This window comes from Rana temporaria, chromosome 7 (genome assembly GCF_905171775.1).
Source record: "Rana temporaria chromosome 7, aRanTem1.1, whole genome shotgun sequence".
Taxonomy (NCBI): domain Eukaryota; kingdom Metazoa; phylum Chordata; class Amphibia; order Anura; family Ranidae; genus Rana; species Rana temporaria.
Window position 1 is genome coordinate 84152620 of NC_053495.1, and position 24483 is coordinate 84177102.

General features: G+C 39.1%; 1 long non-coding RNA gene across 1 annotated transcript; it reads left to right on the forward strand.

Moving 5' to 3' along the window:
* Window positions 1-19003: 19003 nt before the first annotated feature.
* On the forward strand, window positions 19004-24023 carry LOC120944832. Its single transcript, XR_005750489.1, has 2 exons — window positions 19004-19092; window positions 23364-24023. It is a non-coding gene; the product is annotated as an uncharacterized LOC120944832 (long non-coding RNA).
* Window positions 24024-24483: the final 460 nt, after the last annotated feature.

Genomic DNA, 24483 nt, shown 5'->3' on the forward strand with positions numbered 1-24483 from the left:
CTATCCAAACATGACTTTTCAGATTGATATCTTTTACGGTTTTTGTGAAAACGCAATTTACGTTTAGCGATTTTTTCAGAAAATGGAATCGGTTATAATGTAACCCTATGGAAGGGATTTAGAGTGTGTCATGTGACCTTTAGAGTGGAGATCTTTGAAAACAAAAATTATCTTTAAAAAAAGGGCGAACAAATTGCTCTCACGCCCACAAGATCTACTTGTCATACACAATTTATATATCAAAACGTAGGTATGCTTGTCTGGTTTCAGGCAATGTGATCAGTTTTGTGATACGTATTTTAGTTTTAGTTCCAGGAGCTTCTAAAGGACAAGAGTGACAAAACCACTCTCATTGACCGTCCATGTTAAAAATTTTAAAAATTTTCCTGCAAAACACACAAAGACGCTCTTTTCTAAATCGCTGGCATGGCCACAATTTTAAGTTTATCAACATAAATTTCATATCGATGCGTTCACAAGGGCCGCGTCTTTCAAACGGTGAAGTCGCTGTATCGATCGCATGTACGGTTGTGGATTTATTACGTTTTGTTTGGAGGCGTAATTAATGTATTGGTCTGTGAATTAAAAGGCGTTTGTAATGGAATTTCTTTCCATAAATAGCTTTCTACCTCAGTGCAATATTCCTCCTCACTGACCTGGGGGGAGGGGAAACCTCTTGAGGGGGGAGGGGCGACCAGGAAGTCAGCATACTCTCTACTTTGCAGATAGAGAAAGGAGCTGTGTGTCCTAAAGATAGTGTAGTGGTTATGGTGAATGGCTTTGGTGGGGGCTCAGCTATTCAGCATTCCCACTCGCATTTTCCTCAGGGAATGCATTTTCTAGTTCTTTTTATTCTTATCCTTTATTCCGTACGTTTTTTGGCTCTGCGTAACTTCTGCATACTTTGAGCTATTGAGACCATTCAACTATTAAAATGTTCGTCTCGTTCAGCTAACGATGGGACTTCTTCAAGTTTTTTTGTACTATTTATACTTTTTAAAATATTAAGCTTTTAGACACTTTTTTTAACATTGAAGTCAATGAGAACATGCTTTTTACCGCTTCAAAACACACGTTCTGCCAAAAGTTTCAGCTCCTTCATACTTTCACTTACAGACACCAAACAAACTTTAAAGCGGTCACAAAATATTCAGCTATCCAAACATGACTTTTTAGATTGATATCTTTTACGGTTTTTGTGAAAACGCAATTTACGTTTAGTGATATTTTATCGGTTATAATGTAATCCTATGGAGCAGGTTTAGAGTGTGTCATGTGACCTTTAGAGTGCAGATCATCCACAAAAAATATTATCTTTAAAAAAAGGGGGAACAAATTGCTCTCACGCCCACAAGATCTACTTGTCATACACAATTTATATATCAAAACGTAGGTATGCTTGTCTGGTTTCAGGCAATGTGATCAGTTTTGTGATACGTATTTTAGTTTTAGTTCCAGGAGCTTCTAAAGGACAAGAGACATGTTAAAAAGTCTAAAAAAAAATTCTGCAAAACACACAAAGACGCTCTTTTCTAAATCGCTGACATGGCCACATTTTTAAGTTTATCAACATAAATTTTATATCGATGCGTTCACAAGGGCCGTGTCTTTCAAACGGTGAAGTCGCTGTATCGATCGCATGTACGGTTGTGGATTTATTACGTTTTGTTTGAAGGCTTCGATAACTGATTTTGTGTGTGGATGAAAGCGTTTCTAATGGTATTTTGATTCCCTAAATAGCTTTCCTTACCTCAGTGCAGTCCTCCTCCCCCACCTCATGTGGAGAAAGCCTCTTGAGGGGGGAGGGGCGACCAGTCAAGTCAGGACACTCTCTATATTGCAGATAGAGAAAGGAGCTGTGTGATATTAGGCTTTATAAGTACTGAAGGAACACTGCTTGTATGTCCTAATGATAGTGTAGTGGTTATGGTGAATGGCTTTTGTGCGGGCTCAGCAATTCAGCTATTCAGCATTCCCACTCGCATTTTCCTCAGGGAATGCATTTTCTAGTTCTTCTTCTTAATTAGTGGGAATGCTTTAATAAGCATTCCCAGTATTGATATTCGTTTTTTATTAGTGGGAATGCTTTAATAAGCATTCCCAGTATTGATATTCGTTTTTTATTATTCTTCTTCTTAATTTTATTCCGTACGTTTTTTGGCTCTGCGTAACTTCTGCATACTTTCAGCTATTGAGACCATTTAACTTTTAAAATGTTCGTCTCATTCAGCTAACGATGGGACTTCTTCAAGTTTTTTTGTACTATTTATACTTTTTAAAATATTAAGCTTTTAGACACTTTTTTTTAACATTGAAGTCAATGAGAACATCCTTTTTCCTGCTTCAAAACACACGTTCTGCCAAAAGTTTCAGCTCCTTCATACTTTCACTTACAGACACCAAACAAACTTTAAAGCGGTCACAAAATATTCAGCTATCCAAACATGACTTTTTAGATTGATATCTTATACGGTTTTTGTGAAAACGCAATTTACGTTTAGTGATTTTTTTATCGGTTATAATGTAATCCTATGGAGCAGGTTTAGAGTGTGTCATGTGACCTTTAGAGTGGAGATCTTTGAAAACAAAAATTATCTTTAAAAAAAGGGCGAACAAATTGCTCTCACGCCCACAAGATCTACTTGTCATACACAATTTATATATCAAAACGTAGGTATGCTTGTCTGGTTTCAGGCAATGTGATCAGTTTTGTGATACGTATTTTAGTTTTAGTTCCAGGAGCTTCTAAAGGACAAGAGTGACAAAACCACTCTCATTGACCGTCCATGTTAAAAATTTAAAAATTTTCCTGCAAAACACACAAAGACGCTCTTTTCTAAATCGCTGGCATGGCCACAATTTTAAGTTTATCAACATAAATTTCATATCGATGCGTTCACAAGGGCCGCGTCTTTCAAACGGTGAAGTCGCTGTATCGATCGCATGTACGGTTGTGGATTTATTACGTTTTGTTTGGAGGCGTAATTAATGTATTGGTCTGTGAATTAAAAGGCGTTTGTAATGGAATTTCTTTCCATAAATAGCTTTCTACCTCAGTGCAATATTCCTCCTCACTGACCTGGGGGGAGGGGAAACCTCTTGAGGGGGGAGGGGCGACCAGGAAGTCAGCATACTCTCTACTTTGCAGATAGAGAAAGGAGCTGTGTGTCCTAAAGATAGTGTAGTGGTTATGGTGAATGGCTTTGGTGCGGGCTCAGCAATTCAGCATTCCCACTCGCATTTTCCTCAGGGAATGCATTTTCTAGTTATTCTTAATTTTAATTTTAATTTTATTCCGTACGTTTTTTGGCTCTGCGTAACTTCTGCATACTTTGAGCTATTGAGACCATTCAACTTTTAAAATGTTCGTCTCATTCAGCTAACGATGGGACTTCTTCAAGTTTTTTTGTACTATTTATACTTTTTAAAATATTAAGCTTTTAGACACTTTTTTTTAACATTGAAGTCAATGAGAACATCCTTTTTCCTGCTTCAAAACACACGTTCTGCCAAAAGTTTCAGCTCCTTCATACTTTCACTTACAGACACCAAACAAACTTTAAAGCGGTCACAAAATATTCAGCTATCCAAACATGACTTTTTAGATTGATATCTTATACGGTTTTTGTGAAAACGCAATTTACGTTTAGTGATTTTTTTATCGGTTATAATGTAATCCTATGGAGCAGGTTTAGAGTGTGTCATGTGACCTTTAGAGTGGAGATCTTTGAAAACAAAAATTATCTTTAAAAAAAGGGCGAACAAATTGCTCTCACGCCCACAAGATCTACTTGTCATACACAATTTATATATCAAAACGTAGGTATGCTTGTCTGGTTTCAGGCAATGTGATCAGTTTTGTGATACGTATTTTAGTTTTAGTTCCAGGAGCTTCTAAAGGACAAGAGTGACAAAACCACTCTCATTGACCGTCCATGTTAAAAATTTTAAAAATTTTCCTGCAAAACACACAAAGACGCTCTTTTCTAAATCGCTGGCATGGCCACAATTTTAAGTTTATCAACATAAATTTCATATCGATGCGTTCACAAGGGCCGCGTCTTTCAAACGGTGAAGTCGCTGTATCGATCGCATGTACGGTTGTGGATTTATTACGTTTTGTTTGGAGGCGTAATTAATGTATTGGTCTGTGAATTAAAAGGCGTTTGTAATGGAATTTCTTTCCATAAATAGCTTTCTACCTCAGTGCAATATTCCTCCTCACTGACCTGGGGGAGGGGAAACCTCTTGAGGGGGGAGGGGCGACCAGGAAGTCAGCATACTCTCTACTTTGCAGATAGAGAAAGGAGCTGTGTGTCCTAAAGATAGTGTAGTGGTTATGGTGAATGGCTTTGGTGGGGGCTCAGCTATTCAGCATTCCCACTCGCATTTTCCTCAGGGAATGCATTTTCTAGTTTTAATTTTAATTTTATTATTCCGTACGTTTTTTGGCTCTGCGTAACTTCTGCATACTTTCAGCTATTGAGACCATTCAACTTTTAAAATGTTCATCTCGTTCAGCTAACGATGGGACTTCTTCAAGTTTTTTTGTACTATTTATACTTTTTAAAATATTAAGCTTTTAGACACTTTTTTTTAACATTGAAGTCAATGAGAACATCCTTTTTCCTGCTTCAAAACACACGTTCTGCCAAAAGTTTCAGCTCCTTCATACTTTCACTTACAGACACCAAACAAACTTTAAAGCGGTCACAAAATATTCAGCTATCCAAACATGACTTTTCAGATTGATATCTTTTACGGTTTTTGTGAAAACGCAATTTACGTTTAGCGATTTTTTCAGAAAATGGAATCGGTTATAATGTAACCCTATGGAAGGGATTTAGAGTGTGTCATGTGACCTTTACAGTGGAGATCTTTGAAAACAAAAATTATCTTTAAAAAAAGGGCGAACAAATTGCTCTCACGCCCACAAGATCTACTTGTCATACACAATTTATATATCAAAACGTAGGTATGCTTGTCTGGTTTCAGGCAATGTGATCAGTTTTGTGATACGTATTTTAGTTTTAGTTCCAGGAGCTTCTAAAGGACAAGAGCGACAAAACCACTCTCATTGACCGTCCATGTTAAAAATTTTAAAAATTTTCCTGCAAAACACACAAAGACGCTCTTTTCTAAATCGCTGGCATGGCCACAATTTTAAGTTTATCAACATAAATTTCATATCGATGCGTTCACAAGGGCCGTGTCTTTCAAACGGTGAAGTCGCTGTATCGATCGCATGTACGGTTGTGGATTTATTACGTTTTGTTTGGAGGCGTAATTAATGTATTGGTCTGTGAATTAAAAGGCGTTTGTAATGGTATTTCTTTCCATAAATAGCTTTCCTTACCTCAGTGCAATATTCCTCCTCACTGACCTGGGGGGAGGGGAAACCTCTTGAGGGGGGAGGGGCGACCAGGAAGTCCGCATACTCTCTACTTTGCAGATAGAGAAAGGAGCTGTGTGTCCTAAAGATAGTGTAGTGGTTATGGTGAATGGCTTTGGTGCGGGCTCAGCAATTCAGCATTCCCACTCGCATTTTCCTCAGGGAATGCATTTTCTAGTTCTTAATTTTAATTTCAATTTTATTATTCCGTACGTTTTTTGGCTCTGCGTAACTTCTGCATACTTTCAGCTATTGAGACCATTCAACTTTTAAAATGTTCATCTCGTTCAGCTAACGATGGGACTTCTTCAAGTTTTTTTGTACTATTTATACTTTTTAAAATATTAAGCTTTTAGACACTTTTTTTTAACATTGAAGTCAATGAGAACATCCTTTTTCCTGCTTCAAAACACACGTTTTGCCAAAAGTTTCAGCTCCTTCATACTTTCACTTACAGACACCAAACAAACTTTAAATCGGTCACAAAATATTCAGCTATCCAAACATGACTTTTTAGATTGATATCTTATACGGTTTTTGTGAAAACGCAATTTACGTTTAGTGATTTTTGTATCGGTTATAATGTAATCCTATGGAGCAGGTTTAGAGTGTGTCATGTGACCTTTAGAGTGGAGATCTTTGAAAACAAAAATTATCTTTAAAAAAAGGGCGAACAAATTGCTCTCACGCCCACAAGATCTACTTGTCATACACAATTTATATATCAAAACGTAGGTATGCTTGTCTGGTTTCAGGCAATGTGATCAGTTTTGCGATAGGCATTTGACTTTTAGTTCCAGGAGCTTCTAAAGGACAAGTGCCTCAAACGCCCTCCCATTGACCGTCATGTTAAAAAGTCTAAAAAAAATTCCTGCAAACACACAAAGACGCTCTTTTCTAAATCGCTGGCATGGCCACAATTTTAAGTTTATCAACATAAATTTCATATCGATGCGTTCACAAGGGCCGTGTCTTTCAAACGGTGAAGTCGCTGTATCGATCGCATGTACGGTTGTGGATTTATTACGTTTTGTTTGGAGGCGTAATTAATGTATTGGTCTGTGAATTAAAAGGCGTTTGTAATGGAATTTCTTTCCATAAATAGCTTTCTACCTCAGTGCAATATTCCTCCTCACTGACCTGGGGGGAGGAGAAACCTCTTGAGGGGGGAGGGGCGACCAGGAAGTCAGGATACTCTCTACTTTGCAGATAGAGAAAGAAGCTGTGTGTCCTAAAGATAGTGTAGTGGTTATGGTGAATGGCTTTGGTGCGGGCTCAGCAATTCAGCATTCCCACTCGCATTTTCCTCAGGGAATGCATTTTCTAGTTATTCTTAATTTTAATTTTATTATTCCGTACGTTTTTTGGCTCTGCGTAACTTCTGCATACTTTCAGCTATTGAGACCATTCAACTATTAAAATGTTCATCTCGTTCAGCTAACGATGGGACTTCTTCAAGTTTTTTGTACCATTTATACTTTTTAAAATATTAAGCTTTTAGACACTTTTTTTTAACATTGAAGTCAATGAGAACATGCTTTTTACCGCTTCAAAACACACGTTCTGCGAAAAGTTTCAGCTCCTTCATACTTTCACTTACAGACACCAAACAAAGTTTAAAGCGGTCACAAAATATTCAGCTATCCAAACATGACTTTTTAGATTGATATCTTTTACAGTTTTTGTGAAAACGCAATTTACGTTTAGTGATTTTTTCAGAAAATGTAATCGGTTATAATGAATTCCTATGGAAGGTGTTTTAGAGTGTGTCATGTGACCTTTACAGTGGAGATCATTGAAAAAAAAATTATCTTTAAAAAAAGGGGAAACAAATTGCTCTCACGCCCACAATATCTACTTGTCATACACAGCTGACTGGGCACGTGTACCGGAAGTGACGTGTGTGCTGAGAAGTGGAAAGAAAACAATTGCAGAGGCTGACACGCGGAAGTTGTCGGGTGTGCGGGCACATCACAGCTCAGCGGCCGGCACGGGACTCCGTTCTCCGGTATATCCCTCCGCCTCAATACAGCTGTCCGGGCGGGTATTTCCAGGTGTCTGGATCGCTTGATTGCTATTGTCCTGTGCGGGGGGTAACGAGAGTGAACCGCAACTCCTTTCCAACCCAATGCTGAGGCTTGGATCTCGCTGCTTAAACACAAGTGTTTCCACCCTGAGTATCCAGAGGATTGAAAGGCCGTGGCTGGGCTATAGCCAAATGCAATAAAGGCTTGCCGTTTGGTAAGCAGCTTATTCTTACGGTGGAGGATTTGCACTAATAGCATGCATGTCACCTGGGTGTTCGTGGTTTGACCAAATTTAAGAACTTAGTGTCATTCATCAAGCAAACCAAAGGCTCTATCCGATATTATTGTCTTCAAGGAGATTATACCAATTTTCATTCATTGATTGACATTTATTTTGTATTTAGATTGGCGCGGCTATTTATATTATATACACAATTTATATATCAAAACGTAGGTATTTTTGTCTGGTTTCAGGCAATGTGATCAGTTTTGCGATAGGCATTTGACTTTTAGTTCCAGGAGCTTCTAAAGGACAAGAGCCTCAAAATCCCTCCCATTGAATGTCATGTTAAAAAGTCTAAAAAAAAATTCTGCAAAACACACAAAGACGCTCTTTTCTAAATCGCTGACATGGCCACATTTTTAAGTTTATCAACATAAATTTCATATTGATGCGTTCACAAGGGCTGTGTCTTTCAAACGGTGTAGTCGCTGTATCAATCGCATGTACGGTTGTGGATTTATTAAGGTTTGTTTGAAGGCTTAATTCATGTATTTGGTCTGTGAATTAAAAGTGTTTGTAATGGTATTTCTTTCCATAAATAGCTTTCTGTACCTCAGTGCAATATTCCTCCTCACTGACCTGGGGGGGGGAGAAAACCTCTTGAGGGGGAGGGGCGACCAGGAAGTCAGGATACTCTCTACTTTGCAGATAGAGAAAGGAGCTGTGTGTCCTAAAGATAGTGTAGTGGTTATGGTGAATGGCTTTGGCGCGGGCTCAGCAATTCAGCATTCCCACGCGCATTTTCCTCAGGAAATGCATTTTCTAGTCGTTTTTTATTAGTGGGAATGCTTTAATAAGCATTCCCAGTATTGATATTCGTTTTTTATTAGTGGGAATGCTTTAATAAGCATTCCCAGTATTGATATTTGTTTTTTATTATTAGTGGGAATGCTTTAATAAGCATTCCCAGTATTGATATTCGTTTTTTATTATTCTTAATTTTAATTTTATTATTCCGTACGTTTTTTGGCTCTGCGTAACTTCTGCATACTTTCAGCTATTGAGACCATTCAACTATTAAAATGTTCGTCTCGTTCAGCTAACGATGGGACTTCTTCAAGTTTTTTTGTACTATTTATACTTTTTAAAGTATTAAGCTTTTAGACACTTTTTTTAACATTGAAGTCAATGAGAACATGCTTTTTACCGTTTCAAAACACACGTTCTGCCAAAAGTTTCAGCTCCTTCATACTTTCACTTACAGACACCAAACAAACTTTAAAGCGGTCACAAAATATTCAGCTATCCAAACATGACTTTTTAGATTGATATCTTTTACGGTTTTTGTGAAAAAGCAATTTACGTTTAGTGATTTTTTCAGAAAATTTTATCGGTTATAATGTAATCCTATGGAGCAGTTTTAGAGTGTGTCATGTGACCTTTAGAGTGGAGATCATTGGAAAAAAAATTATCTTTAAAAAAAGGGGAAACAAATTGCTCTCACGCCCACAAGATCTACTTGTCATACACAATTTATATATCAAAACGTAGATATTTGTGTCTGGTTTCAGGCAATGTGGTCAGTTTTGTGATACATATTTTAGTTTTAGTTCCTGGAGCTTCTAAAGGACAAGAGTCTGAAATTTTCTCTCATTGACTCTCATGTTAAAAAGTCTAAAAAATGTTCCTGCAAAACACACAAAGACACTCTTTTCTAAATCGCTGACATGGCCACATTTTTAAGTTTATCAACATAAATTTCATATCGATGCGTTCACAAGGGCCGTGTCAAACGGTGTAGTCGCTGTATCGATCGCATGTATGGCTGTGGATTTATTAAGGTTTGTTTGAAGGCTTAATTCATGTATTTGGTCTGTGAATTAAAAGGCGTTTGTAATGGTATTTCTTTCCATAAATAGCTTTCTGTACCTCAGTGTAATATTCCTCCTCACTGACCTGGGGGGGAGAGAAAACCTCTTGAGGGGGGAGGGGCGACCAGGAAGTCAGGAAACTCTCTACTTTGCAGATAGAGAAAGGAGCTGTGTGTCCTAAAGATAGTGTAGTGGTTATGGTGAATTGGCTTTGATGCGGGCTCAGCAATTCAGCTATTCAGAATTCCCACGCGCATTTTCCTCTGGAAATGCATTTTCTAGTTTATCTTTTTTGCCTTAAATGAACCTTTATATTTGGGAGGTATTTTTTGGCTATTTTTTAGCTTTTCCTTTTTTCCATCTTTTAGGTCATTTGGCATACACTCTGCAATTCTGCATAAAAATATCTTCCTGGGATAAACTTCGTGGAAATTTATTTTTCTTATGGCATGTGTTTAAAATGAACTTTTGTTTATTCACTCTGAGCTTTCCTTGCTGCGGACGTCCTCCCATGTGTGGAGGGAGACCAAGCTGGGTCCTTTTGGAGGAGGGGGATGGATCTCTTTTCTTTTAGATGACAGACGCATGCACCTGTAAGTTCTTCTTTTGGTGATGGATTTTTTTTTTGTGTTTTTATTTTATTTTTTATTTTTTTTGCATTTTTGTAAAAACAATTTTTCAGATTATTCAATGTATGACCTTGTATCATGCTTTGATCATCTGTACCAAGTACATATAATATGTGTCTGTTTGTTCTTAATTGCAGGAACACTGTTTTCTTTTTCCTGATGAAGACACCGAGTGTAAACTCACTAGTCGAAACGCATCTTCTGCATTTTCCCTTGACCCCTATTGGGTTTTCGAGGTTCAATACATCATTCATCTTCTTCATTTATGTACTGTCATTTTTTGTATATGTTTTTATTCAGGATCTGCATGGTCCACACATTATGCAAACTAATTTGTTACAGCGATTGTTACAATTGTAATACCTTTTGCATAACTTTTGTAAAGTAAATTAAATATTATATTTTTCTATATTTACTTATACTTTTTTGTATATTATTTTCATTGCCCTTAAAATCCCATTTCTTTGTGGTATTCATTTTTCTAAGGAGTCTTTACTACCCTGGGATCCTCCCACGATCTCTTAACAATAAGCAAATACAGGAATGGGGGTTTCTCTGATGGACACTGTTAGAAAGAGCCCCCACCAGGCCCCATTAGAGACTACAATGGGGTCTAATGGATCCTGGAGGTGGTTCGATCTAACAGAGGCCCTCTCTGTGACCATTGGAAACTCTCTGATAGAAAGCGTTCCCTCCAGGAGCCATGAGAGATTACAATAGAGTGTCACTGAACAATAGTAAAAATAAAAAAATATATATTAATATTTGATGCTTTGATGCCCAGACCCTGCCCTAGATGTCACTTACCTTAATGTATACTGGGGCTGGCTGCTGCTTCTCCTGGCTGCTGGTCCTGATTCCTGGCTGCTGGGACTGGGTCCTAGCTGCTGGGACTGGGTCCTAGCTGCTGGGACTGGGTGCTAGCTGCTGGGACTGGGTCCTGGCTGCTGGGGCCTGGAATCTGGCTGGTCTCATTTCTCAAGGCATTTCTTTGCCCAGTTCCAATTTAGAGCCCTTCAACTAAAGATCTTGTCCAGATAAGATGGCTTACTGTTTTCCTAGACAGGGAACTTTGTCTCACCCCTGTTGTGGTGGCTGCAATCTCCAGTGTTAACCCTGGGCAGGTTATTGCTACCTCACAATTATGCAGTTCTCACCACAGAAGTAAGTCTCTGTGGCTGGAAAGGCGTTCTGAGCCAGTAGAGGGCCATTGGACACAGTACAAATTCAGACTGCCTGACAACTTGCCTAAATAAGAGCCAAAGGACTTTCTCTGATGCACAGAGCCCATCACTTGTATGGTTATCCAGAAAAACATCAGTCTGACAGTGTCACTGTGGTGGTGTAGAGTAATAGTGCCCCATCTATGGCATCAATGGGAGGAACACTGCCCCATCATTGGTGTCAGTGGGAAGAATAGTGCCCCATTATTGTTATCAGTGGGAGGAACAGTGCCCCATCATTGGTATCATGGGGAGGAATAGTGTCCCATCATTGGTGTCAGTAGGAGGAATAGTGTCCCATCATTGGTATCATGGGGAGGAATAGTGTCCCATCATTGGTATCATGGGGAGGAATAGTGTCCCATCATGGGGAGGAATAGTGTCCCATCATTGGGAGGATACTATACTGACCACCTGATTTTTTTCCATCTGCTCTGTGGCCTCTGTCACACTGCCAGACTGGCTGCCACAATGGGGAAACAGATTTGGTCTGGAGGAGAAGACAACAGCAGCTCACAATGAAGTGGAGACGGGACTCCAGGAGCAACCCTGCGGTACCTTCCCCACTTGCACCACTGCCCGCCCCTCCTCTATTGTTGTGGGATAGGATTGGACTGTGCGCTGCTGGGAGAGCCGTGCTGTCACTGGGCTTGGAGACACAGGACTGAGCTCCTGTGTTAACAAGTGTCAGCTGTAAGCCGCTAGCAAGCGCAGGGATGGCACCGGCAAATTTGATATGTCAAGATCACTGCACGGCGGCAGCAGGCAGGACAGGTGGGGTGATCTGACATGCAGGAACAGAGTGAGCATACTGCTCTCTTCTCCCCTCTAGTTTACACAGATGCATTCTGAGAATAAGTGCAGTGTTTCCAATTCCACTAGTAGTTTAATGGGGCCGTGGCCTCAGGCACAACATTTGGGGGGTGAAATTCCACGCCAATGTGTGTCACTCTAGGCTCTGTTCTCCTATTTTCTATTTCATGTGTCCGTGCGTTCAGCTCGCTCAACCAGAGACAGAACATGGAGCACAAGGACACGAAAGTGAACAAAGAGTCCGCTAGTCTTGGGACAGTTTTTTTTTAATTGCTGGCGATCACGGAGCCCAGTCTACTCTCTGCCTCCGCCCACCAGTCCAGGCTCCAGACTAGGGTTGCCACCTTTTCTGCAAGCCAAAACCGAACACGTCAGCGGCAGCATTTTTTTCGGGGGTTATACGATATAAGATTATAGAAGATCTGGGACACTTTTGGTGGCCTGAAAGAGAATAGTAATGTAGAGCAAAGCCTGCCGCAGCAAACAGTGCATGTGTTTGAATTGTGAGTGTTCTGCACGGAATGCAGGGGTCAGATATGTCCTGGGAGAGGGATGGTGCTAGCAGGGGGGTGAGAATTAAATGTGTGCTGGGGGGCAGTGGCGGCTGGTGCTCAACATTTTTAGTGGGGGCACAAACAAACTGAAAAATTCTGAAAAAAACCCCATAAATTACAGCCTCACTGTGCCCCATAAAATGCAGCCACTGATCCCATAAAATTCAGCCACTGTGCCGATCATATGCAACCACTGTGCCCATCATACAGCCTCTGTGCCCATCATATGCAGCCTCTGTGCCTATCATATGCAGCCTGTGCCCATCATACAGACTCTGTGCCAATCATACAGCCTCTTTACTCATTATATGTAGCCTATGTGCCTATCATACAGCCTCTGTGCCCATCATATGCAGCCTGTGCCACCATACAGCCACTGTGCCCATAATTTGCAGCCTCTGTGCCCATCATACAGCCTCTGTGCCCATCATACAGCCTCTGTGCCCATCATAAGCAGCCTGTGCCCATCATACAGCCTCTGTGCACATCATATGCATCCTGTGCCCATGTGTGCTGGGGGCGAATGGGGGGGTCAGATATGTGCTGGGGGGGGGTGCTTTATAAGAGAAGAGGGCCAGTGCAAGGGAGAGGACTAGGTGGGGTAGGATATGTGCTGGGGGGGTGCTTTTGGAAGGAAGAAAGATAGTGCTAGGGGGAGTTGTCAGATTTCAAATCCAATCCAAACTTCTAGCATTGCCTTCCCCCTCCTAATCCCTCGATCACGCCAAATATTTTCTACCTTGCCCTCCTTTCCAGCCGATCTCTCCCCCTCCCTCCTCCATCTACAGAGCATAAAAAAACTTTCTACAGACCTGATGTCAGCGCTGTGTCTGTTCCCCCTCCTCCTCAGTCTGTGCGAATGATGTGTCCTGGTCTGGGGCAGAAGTAAACCCGAACACATCATTCAAAAACCGGACAGGTGGCACCTCTACTTCAGACCTAGAAAGTTGCCTCATACAGAAGCCAAAGCAGCCTGGGCTGTCCCCCCTGATGGCGCCCCTCCCTCTGCCTCAGCTGCAAGCGCTGGGGTGCTGCGCACCCCGGCCAGGATTGGCCCTGCACTGTGGCCAGTATACACTACACTGACTTAACCTCCCTGGCGGTATGATTCTGTCTGGAATTACGTACCAAAAGCGGTACAATTTTTTTGCATGGAAATTTGGTGATATGTATTATAGGCCTGCAATTCTTAGTAATTACTTACTTAAACCTGACCAAAACAAGACTCTAGTAGACATTCCAGATGTAATAAATTTGAAACACAAACACATGAATTATAATCTAATAAATAATATAATTTTATTCAATGATGCAATGAAAAATAAAGAAATTAGTCAAACAAAGAAATTCAATACACATCCTGGGTGTGAAACAGTTTGAAACATGGAACTAGACAAAGTCCGACGTTGCAATCTGGGCAATAGTACCTTGTTTCTTTTCGGACTTTTTTCCATTGCCATCCCTCTTGGAACAGCAAACGACGCACATCCTGGTAGGCGCTAACTTTCGTGCGGTTGGCGGTACAAATTCTACAAAATGACGACCTGTCAGGCGCTCTGGATTGCCAACGTCAACAGAGCGTCGTCCGGGTCTGTTAGCAGACACTGATGGCGTCGGGTGGTTGATAAAAATCTGCTCAGCCACCTTCCATATAAAGTCAGAATGAACAAGAGGTATGTTCGTGTTTGCTTTATAAAGAATATAAGCGTTCCAAAGGCATTGTTCAAGGAGATGCCTGAAAATCTTTTTGTGGTATTTTTTCTGTTTCCGCATTGCCGGGTAAAATGTCATTGCCTGATCGGCTCGGTCGACACCTCCCATCATGTGATTATAGTCGATCACGACTTGTGGCTTCAGCACATCTTTTCCGTGTTTTGTGCGGACCATGGTAGTGGAGGTGCTGTGCACAGTGCTCATGAGACACACGTCCTTTTTGTCTCTCCATCTCATTGCCATCATTTTACCCTTTTGAAAGGCAACCATCTCTCCTTTTTTTAGTTTTTTCTTGCCAAACGTAGATGGCATGTCACGCCGGTTTGGCCTCACGGTACCATACCCATCCGTTTTGTTGAGGAGCAAAACCTCATAAAGTTCCGGTGACGTATAAAAATTGTCCGTTGTTACGCAATATCCATGGTTCAGTAATGGGTCCAGTAGTGAAAGGACAGACGATGTGGCCATCCCATAGCGGTTGTACCTGGGATTGAACTTGGTACCTTTCCCGGTGTAAATTACCGCATTCCAGATATATCCGGTGGAAGATTCACATAGCATATAAAATTTGATGCCAAAGCGCACTCTTTTGGACGCAATAAACTGGATCCAGCTCAGGCGTCCCTTGTAGGCCATCAGACTTTCGTCCACACTGACATCCCTTTCTGGCACGTAGGTCCGGTGGAAGTTGGCGACAATCATCTGGCACACCTCCCAGATTTTTTTTAGCTTGGGCACAGGATGCGTGGCCTCATCAAACTCTTCGTTGTTGGCGAAGTGTAAGTTTTTCATAATGAGTGAAAAACGATATTCAGACACCAAAGTGCCAAAAAATTGAGTGGCCAGCATCTTATTGGTGGTCCAGTACCATTTCTGGAGCGGTTTGCCCACCACCCCCTGAAGGATGATGAATCCCAGAAACTTCCAGATGTCCTCTTTAGTGACCGGTTCCCATTTTCTGGATCTGGAAAATCTGGCACGCAGCGTAGCAGATTGCTGATCGTGGTATCGATTGGTCTCTGTCACAATTTTTAAAATTACCTCCTCAGAAAGAAAAAGTTTCAGGTACACCAGAGGGTTGTCACTCTCCACATCAACCTTCATCCCAGGAGATCCAGTGAATCGGAACCTCTGGGGCGCTGCCTGGTCCGCATCACTGTCTCTATAGTGCGCACATCACTTAGGTCAGGTGCTGGATCATCGGCGTTGTCACTTTCTGGATCAGTGTCGGTGTTGGAGTCAGATGACAAATCTCCCCACTACTCACTGTCGCTCTGTTCTGCGATCAACTCCGTGTCGCTGCCGCTGTCGCTCAGCTGATCCAAAAGCGCATTTGTAGGACAGCGCTTTTTTGATGCCATTTTCAAAGGGTTTTCAAAGGTTTTATTTGTCACAAATGACAATGGCAAGGGGCACTGAAAGGGCACTGTGTCAGATTCCAAGGTTATACAGTGTAATCCTCTCAGATTACATTGTATCACCTCCTTTTTATATGTTTGTGTTTGTGCAACATTTGAATTTCCCTCCCAGTTCCGCTCCCATGCACCATTGCTGCTGCAGGGAACGGAACCAGGAAGTCACATGACCGATGGACGGCGCGGCGGGGATCTCAGCGGCGATCACAGCAATGGGAGATCATCGCTGGATCGCCTGAGGAAGGCAAGGAATGCCGCTGCAGGCTCTGCACATCCACCCCGAGCGTGACTCGGGGATACCGATCCCAGCATAAAAAAAACACCCCGAGTCACGCTTGGGATTACCGCTAAGGGGGTTAAGAAACTGCAGGTTAGCTCAATCAACTGCTTGTATTATCAGTAATAAAAAAGCAATAGTCTACAGCAGGGATATGCAATTAGCGGACCTCCAGCTGTTGCAAAACTACAAATCCCAACATGCTTCTGCCTCTGGGTGTCATGCTTGTAGCTGCCAGAGTCTTGCTATGCCTCATGGGACTTGTAGTTCTGCAACAGCTGGGGGTCCGCTAATTGCATATCCCTGGTCTACAGTGAGCTTTATGTGCATACTGTGGCCAGTATAGACTACACTGACTTAAGAAACTGCAGGTTAGCTCAATCAACTGCTTGTATTATCAGTAATAGAAAAGCAATAGTCTGCAGTGAGTTTTACATGCACACTGAGCCCAGTATATAGTAGAGGAGATAACTAAGGGCTAGTTTTTGGACTTTTTAGGCACAATTGGTTGGTCAGAATATAGTCACACAGAGAATAATTTTCTCTAAAAATTGTTTGGATTTATTAAGACATAAAAAGAAAAATTATAATGCATAATAAAAGAAGATTGTCGTTCGCAGAAAAACTATCTAATGGGCTAACTTGGCAAGCCTCTCCAAGTACAATAACAGGAATAGTAAAGGATAACAGTATATCAACAATAAGGTTGGAAACTTTCAAGACATGAAAGGCAACCCATAAGTACAAATGAAGGTCCTGTATAGTTGTGAAGGTGCAGGCAGGGGATGTCTGCGATGGTATGGCTTGCTAGGTTTAGCTGACTCGACCGGTTTCGCGCTATCTCACAGCGCTTCCTCGCGGAGTCTCAGTATGGTTGGCTGCAGAATAACATTGGACAAAACATAGAAACAAGAACAGAGCAGATAAAATCGAAAAAATGAATCAGTTTGGACAATAACAAGAATGATTTATAAAAACACATATAAGGGCAGGCACAGAGCAACCCCAGATGAAAGGGGAGGGGGAGAGAGGGAGGGGAGAAAGGAAAGGCATAGAGTAGTAAGGAAAAAGGAAGAGAGAGGGGGGGGAAAGGGGGAGAGGGGTCGGCGGGGGAAGGAGTTTGGGAAAAGAAGGGAAGGAACGGGGGAAGGGGCGGGGGAAAAGGGAAAAAAAAAAGGGGGAGAGAATGAGGGGAAGAAAGAAGGGAGGGGGTGGTCATAAAAACCGAAAATAGCAGAAGAAGGTGTAGTCAACCATGGAGCATTCCCTCAAAAATACAATGGGAGCAGGGATGTAAAGTAATAATATATACAAGGAGATGGACAAAATTCAAGAGGTAATGATTAATAGGCTAAAGAAGCTAAAATGAATACTCACAGATAGTGTTAAGAGCATTGGTAATGATCCATAGAATGTAGACATTAGGCATAGGGATTTCCTAGCAAAAGGGTTACCTATGTCCGGGCTGCTGGACGTATATAAATAAATAGTGAAATGACCCCAGAATAGGGTGAAAAGTCTGGAGAATAATAAACAAGGAATGGTTTAAGTTTATACAAATTAGGTTGAAGTATGATGGACAAAACACTAATTAAAGCGGTAGTTCGGCGGGATGTGGTTTTTTTTTTTAGTAAGTAATGTGCAGCACTTACCTTTCCTCATTCCCTAACAGGGTGTCCCACACGTCCAGCCGTCCGATGCGCTCTTTTTCGGAAAAAGAGAAGTTTTATTTTGATGCGATGGACGTTTCCATCTTGCCTGTGGGCATACTGAAGCCGACAGGGTCTTCTTCCGGGATCGGGCGAATGCTGGCCTCCCAGCATTCACCGCTCGATCCCGCGCATGTGCAGTGTTGACGGCGAGCGTCGCCGTCAACACTGCATGGTTGCTATAGCAACGGCTGGCGTCAGAAGTTCACGCCCCGTTGTATTACCTTAGCTATCAGCTGCAGCTCCATTCATTCACTGAGCAGCTGATAGTAAGGTAAGGCAATCCTATTTTCTAGATCCACTAAATAGACTAAATATAGTAAAATTTATTTTGGCAAGATATTTATTGAAAGACAATTTTAATAAACTTGCTAATAATATATATATGTATTTTATATAATATTTTATATATATATATATATATATATATATATATATATATATATATATATATATATATATATTTATATATATATATATATGTGTGTGTGTGTTGGTTTTTTTATTACTTTATTATTTAAAATCTAATGTAATTATGCAGTCTGAGCACATGCTTGTTATCTCTAGCCTTTAAATGTTATCTTCTCTATGTAAACCCAAAGAGGGCCAGCCAGGGGAAACACCATTACTGATACAAACTGAACCTGAAAAAAAAAATCTACCAACCCTTACTACAATAAATATTTCTGTATTCAATATAATTTAGATGTATGGTAAAAAATAAAAAATAAAAACATAAATAAATACAGAAATATTATATCTCTATATAATATTAATATATATATATATATATATATATATATATATATATATATATTTTTTTTTATTGAAAAAAAAAAAATATTATATATATATATATATATATATATATATATATATATATATATATATATATATATATATATATATATATATATATATATATATATAGAGAGAGATTTTACGTTGTAATAAAAAAAAATTAAAGCAGTTTTTATTGAAAATGTACAAATATTCAGTAGAGTTCACCCTATTTAAAAATTTAATTTTCCAGAAGAGAATATCTATTATTCTATATCATCTGTGATCTGATCAAAATTCTTTTTGCAATGGTAAGTGAATAAATCTTTCTAATATTGTTAAAAAAATGTATTATATTTTAATCATTATAAAAACACTCTTAAATGTTTTTTTTTTTTAGGCCAATAACCAGGACAGTGCTCCATTGAGTCCAAATAGTTATCTTGCTTTGTCTCATGAAGAAAGAGTAAGTCTTATTTTTAAACATTTAACATTATACATATATATATAATAAATATCTCTAGTTAATTCATATTATATCTGTCTATATAAATATATATATATAGATAGATATATAGATCTATCTAAATCAAAATTTGTGTGTTATATATATATATATATATATATATATATATATATATATATATATATATATATATATATATATATAATCTCCACAAAAATTACATTTTACAATATAAAAATACATTTACTAATCAAAAAAAAAAAATATATATATATATATATATATATATATATTTTTTTTTTTATTATATTTAATGTTCTTATATATGTTGCCCATTTTTTTTTATGTTTTTGTGAAACATCTAACTCTATCTCTCCATCTCACTATATATCCATCTCTATATCTCCATCTACATCTCTCCATCTCCATCTTTATCTCTCCATCTCCATCTTTGTCTATCTATCTCTACATCTTCATCTCTATCTCCATATCTCTCCATCTCCATCTCCACCTCCATCTCCGTTTTTAACTCTATTTCTATATCTCTCCATCTCTCCATCTCCCCATCTCTCCATCTCCCCATCACAATGTCTCCATCTACATCCCCCAATCGCTTCATCTCCATGTCCATCCCCATCCCAGACTACATCTCCATATCTCCATCTACATCTCTATCTCTCTCTCTCTATCCATAACTCCATCTCCATCTCCCCATCTCTCCATCACCGTCTCTCTATCTCTCCATCACCTTCTCTCTATCTCTCCATCTCAATCTCCACCTACATCTCCATCTCTATATCTCTCCATCTCTCATTCTACATCTGCACCTCTCCATCTCTCCATCACTTTCTCTATATCTATCTCTCCATCTCTATTTCCATTTCCATCTCCTCATCTCCCCATCTCTCTATCTCCCCATCTCTCTATCTATCCATTTCCATCTCTCCATCTCCATCTCTCCTTCTCCATCTCTCCTTCTCCATCTCTCCTTCTCCATCTCTCCTTCTCCATTTCTCTTTCTCCATCTCTCCTTCTACATCTCTCCATCACTTTCTCTATATCTATCTCTCCATCTCTATTTCCATTTCCATCTCCTCATCTCCCCATATCTCTATCTCCCCATCTCTCTATCTATCCATTTCCATCTCTCCATCTCCATCTCCATCACTTTCTCTATATCTATCTCTCCTTCTCTATTTCCATTTCCATCTCCTCATTTCCCCATCTCTCTATCTATCCATTTCCATCTCTCCTTCTCCATCTCTCCTTCTCCATCTCTCCTTCTCCATGTCTCCTTCTCCATGTCTCCTTCTCCATCTCTCCTTCTCCATCTCTCCTTCTCCATCTCTCCTTCTCCATCTCTCCTTCTCCATGTCTCCTTTTCCATGTCTCCTTTTCCATGTCTCCTTTTCCATGTCTCCTTTTCCATGTCTCCTTTTCCATGTCTCCTTTTCCATGTCTCCTTTTCCATGTCTCCTTTTCCATGTCTCCTTTTCCATGTCTCCTTTTCCATGTCTCCTTCTCCATCTCTCCTTCTCCATCTCTCCTTCTCCTTCTCTCCTTCTCCATATCAATCTCTCCATCTCCATCTCCATCACTTTCTCTATATCTATCTCTCCTTCTCTATTTCCATTTCCATCTCCTCATTTCCCCATCTCTCTATCTATCCATTTCCATCTCTCCTTCTCCATCTCTCCTTCTCCATGTCTCCTTCTCCATGTCTCCTTCTCCATGTCTCCTTCTCCATCTCTCCTTCTCCATTTCTCTTTCTCCATCTCTCCTTCTACATCTCTCCATCACTTTCTCTATATCTATCTCTCCATCTCTATTTCCATTTCCATCTCCTCATCTCCCCATCTCTCTATCTCCCCATCTCTCTATCTATCCATTTCCATCTCTCCATCACTCTCTCTATATCTATCTCTCCTTCTCTATTTCCATTTCCATCTCATCATCTCCCCATCTCTCTATCTCCCCATCTCTCTATCTATCCATTTCCATCTCTCCATCTCCATCTCTCCATCACTTTCTCTATATCTATCTCTCCTTCTCTATTTCCATTTCCATCTCCTCATCTCCCCATATCTCTATCTCCCCATCTCTCTATCTATCCATTTCCATCTCTCCATCTCCATCTCCATCACTTTCTCTATATCTATCTCTCCTTCTCTATTTCCATTTCCATCTCCTCATTTCCCCATCTCTCTATCTCCCCATCTCTCTATCTATCCATTTCCATCTCTCCTTCTACCATCTCTCCTTCTACATCTCTCCTTCTCCATCTCTCCTTCTCCATCTCTCCTTCTCCATCTCTCCTTCTCCATCTCTCCTTCTCCATCTCTCCTTTTCCATGTCTCCTTTTCCATGTCTCCTTTTCCATGTCTCCTTTTCCATGTCTCCTTTTCCATGTCTCCTTTTCCATGTCTCCTTTTCCATGTCTCCTTCTCCATGTCTCCTTCTCCATGTCTCCTTCTCCATCTCTCCTTCTCCATCTCTCCTTCTCCTTCTCTCCTTCTCCATATCAATCTCTCCATCTCCATCTCTCTATCTCTCCATCTCCATATCTCTCTATCCCTCCATCTCTATCTCCATTTCCATCTCCTCATCTCCACATCTCTTTATCTCACCATCTCTCTATCTATCCATTTCAATCTCTACATCTCTCCATTTCCCTCTCTCTCCATCATCATCTATCTATCTCTCCATCATCATCTATCTATCTCTCCATCTCCATCTCTCTTTTTCCATCTCAATCTCTCCATCACCATCTCTCTCTCCATCTACCCTCTCTCCATCTCTATCTTTACATCACCATCTCTCTATCGCTCTCTCTATAAATATGTCTCTCTCTATATCTCTCTCTCTCTATAAATATGTCTCTCTCTGTTTCTATCTCTTTCAATATACGCTCACATTCTCTATACTCTCATTCTCTATACTCTCTCATTCTCTATACTGTCTCTTTCTCTATACTGTCTCTTTCTCTATACTGTCTCTTTCTCTATACTCTCTCTTTCTCTATTGTCTGTCTCTTTATTTCTATTTTTAATATTTCTTTCTATATACTCTCTTTTTATCTATACTTTTACTTTCTCTATACTATCTTTCTCTCTCTCTGATTCTCTATCTTCATCTCTATTTTTCTCTCTCTTTCTCTATAATCTCTCTTTCTCTCTCTCTCTTTCGATATACTCTCTCTTTCTCTCTCTCTCCATCTTTCTCTATCTCTGTTTCTCTCTCTCTCTTTTTGTCTATACTCCTTCTCTGTCTTTCTCTGATCTCTATCTTTCTCTTTAATCTCTCTCTTTCTCTATACCCCCTCTCTCTCTCTTTCTCTATACTCTCTCTTTCTCTATACTCTTTCTCTCACTCTGTCTTAATACTCTCTCTCTCTATACTGTCCCTTTCTCTCTCTCTTTCTCTCTCTATACTTTCTCTCTCTCTCATTCTCTATACTCTCTCTGATTCTATGTCTCTCTATTTCTCTCTCTCTATCTGTTTTTCTCTACTCCTTCGCTCTCTCTATATTCTCTCTCTTTCTCTTTAATCTCTCTCTTTCTCTATACTATTTCTCTCTCTCTATACTCTCTATTTATCTATACTCTCTCTCTTTTTCTCTATACTCTCTATCTATATACTCTCTCTCACTCTCTTTCTCGATACTTTATCTTTCTCTATATCCATCTCTTTCTCTATACTCTCTCTCTCTCTCTCTCTCTCTCTCTATACACTCTTTCTCTATACTCTCCTTCTCTAAACTCTCTTTTCTCTACTCTCTTTTTCACTTTAATCTTTCTCTCTGTATACTTTTTATCTCTTTCTCTATACTCTCTGTCTCTCTCTCTCTCTCTCTCTCTCTCTATCTCTCTCTCTTGTTTGGTTTAAATTATAAATATATATATATATATATATATATATATATATATATATATATATATATATATATATATATATATATATATATATATATATATAATGTTATTATTTTATATATATATTGTTTTATTGTACATACCTACACACATTAGAGAGAGATATAAAAATAAACAATAAAACTTCCCATTGAAAAAAAAAAATTGAATATTTTAAAAAGCATATTTATCCTTGATTTTTTCTAATAAATATTAAGATATTAAAAAATATTTTATTTATTTTATTGATTTTTTAAAAAATTATACCTATCAAACTTGATAAAAATATATATATTAAATTTCAATTTCCAAATGTTTATTATTACATATATTCTTTTTCTTGTATTACATTTTTTACAGAGAAGTATAATGATTGCTCAGCTATTGGCAAGATTTGAGGGGAATGAAACGGAGCAAGCATTCACTGCAAACCCAACCTAGGAAGACTATCCGGAAAGCGAAGAACCAGAATTTGGTGTAGATAGAATTGGTAATACAACTTGGTGTCACTGCGATTGTTGCCGAACTATGCCAACACAAGTAGAGTCTGTGTGTTGCAGGGACATCGAGCCTGTTAGAGAAAGTATACCAGAAGGAAGTAATTATATAATATTTGCTCCAAAGTTTATCTCGCAAATAGCAACAGAAGCCCATGTGAGACTCACTAATAATTTCAGGTACCTTGAGGAAAGACCACTTGTAGATGCCGATAATAACAGGTATTTATAGAAACTTTAATATGTCTAATAAAACATTAATAAAAATATAGATTTAACTGACTTTTTTTATTTATTTTTTTCCAATAGAAGATTGAGGAAAACGGCTTACCGTTTATTTATAACTTGGATATACGGTTATTTAGGAAAGGGGAACCGTAGAGTCATCCCGTCGTGTGCTGTCAAAAAAATTAGAGAGGTTTTCCCTGATCCAAATGCAACTTATGTTGGATTTAAATATTCACAGGATTACGATGCCGCAGAAATGGCATTGGATTAAATAAAAATTAATTTTTTTATTTTATTTTTCTGTAAAGGTTTGATTTGTTTTATTTTGGTTATGTGTTATATTTATTAAAATTTATTTAAAAAGTACTTATGTTTCCTTTTTTTTTATATGTACTTTCATTAATGCAAAACTAATATAGGAAAATAAGAGAATTTCACATTTTTTAACAATATCTTATTTATTAAAATATATATATATAAAAATTTACCAAAAAAATACAAGTCAACTGTATATAACAAAAAACATTACATTTTATGTCTCTCCAGAACATAAAATAAAAACTTATCACACATATTATTAGAAGGTAACAAAAAATAAAAAAGAGAGTTTATTTGTTATTTTTCTTTAAGATTTCTTAAATCTGCTCATGTGTTGCCTGATGGCAAGACTCTTTTCCGGTCTTTCAACTGGCGCTATGTTTTTGGGCATATCTTTATTTTTTGATCGCCAAGAACTGGTGAGTTTGCCCTCCACA